Source organism: Nannospalax galili, unplaced genomic scaffold (assembly GCF_000622305.1).
Source record: "Nannospalax galili isolate Female #2095 unplaced genomic scaffold, S.galili_v1.0 C48625865, whole genome shotgun sequence".
In the NCBI taxonomy this organism is placed as follows: domain Eukaryota; kingdom Metazoa; phylum Chordata; class Mammalia; order Rodentia; family Spalacidae; genus Nannospalax; species Nannospalax galili.
The window spans coordinates 1-1078 of NW_008471037.1; the positions used below are offsets into that span (position 1 = coordinate 1).

Consider the following 1078-nt stretch of genomic DNA (forward strand, 5'->3'; position numbering starts at 1 on the left):
TCACACATATACACATAAAAATACATATGTAAATCTTTTACGTATGAGTAAACAGTGTGCATATGAGAGCCTCCTTTTCAGTGAGACTGCTAAAGCTGAATACACTAAATAATATAAAACTCCTAGGCTACTCCAGCACAGTAGCACTTGTATGTGTTTGTTGAAATGGTGGACAAAGACAACAAAGACAAGCACAAAAATAATCCCTCGCTTGAAACCCAGAACTCACTGCTCAGTACGAGTTTTGATATATATAAGAAGATAACTTTCAGATACCTGAAAAATATGCCAGAATGGATCAGGCAACTAGATTGTAATCTCTAATCCATTAATACATTTACTTACTCTCCACATGATGCAATGAATTCCATTGATATAGCAAATACTAAAGTGTATTTATTCATAAGCAGTGACTCTTTCTTTCAAGTTGCTGGTTCATCAGATACCACAATCCCAGGTTCTTTCTTTCTTCATAGAGGACTTCGAGTGTTCAGACTTTCCTGTTCTCTCTCCTTTGTCATCTGCAACAAATTCTCCCCTCCTGCCTGTCACCACCAAGCCTGACCAGCTCACTGAGCTATTCTCCGCCCACACTTGGCCCAGCTCTACCAAGACCACTTAACCCACTGAGCATTTCCTCAATAACGACTTAAATTCCTATGTGCTTTCTGTTAGACCTTATTTTGTTTAGAAATACCCACAAAATATTGCATAAACAAACATTAGAAGAAGGCCAAGTGTGCCTCACCTAGCTGATGACATCATAGTCAATGTGTGTACAGTCTGTAAAGGGAAACCAGCAGACAGCAGGTCTTCCTCGGATTTTACAATTGTTTTGCATATAGCCCATGTCTTTTATAACTTTAAATTTATGTAGCTTATATATTTGATTGTAGAATATGCTGGCTGGTTTCCTTTTCTAAAACTCATGAGATTTGTTCCACATAACTAGGAGAATGTCTGATGCTGATATTGATGACAATGTTTCTTGTATCAATAACTATTCTAAAATGTTTCATACAAGTTGTTTAATCCTCACATCAACCCTCTGAGGCTGATTACAATTAGAGAACTTTAA

At 37.1% G+C, this 1078-nt stretch overlaps 1 non-coding gene across 1 annotated transcript; it reads left to right on the forward strand.

Moving 5' to 3' along the window:
* The first annotated feature begins 142 nt into the window (after positions 1-142).
* Positions 143-267, forward strand: LOC115069119. Its single transcript, XR_003848421.1, has one exon. It is a non-coding gene; the product is annotated as a small nucleolar RNA SNORA40 (small nucleolar RNA).
* The last annotated feature ends 811 nt before the right edge of the window (positions 268-1078 follow it).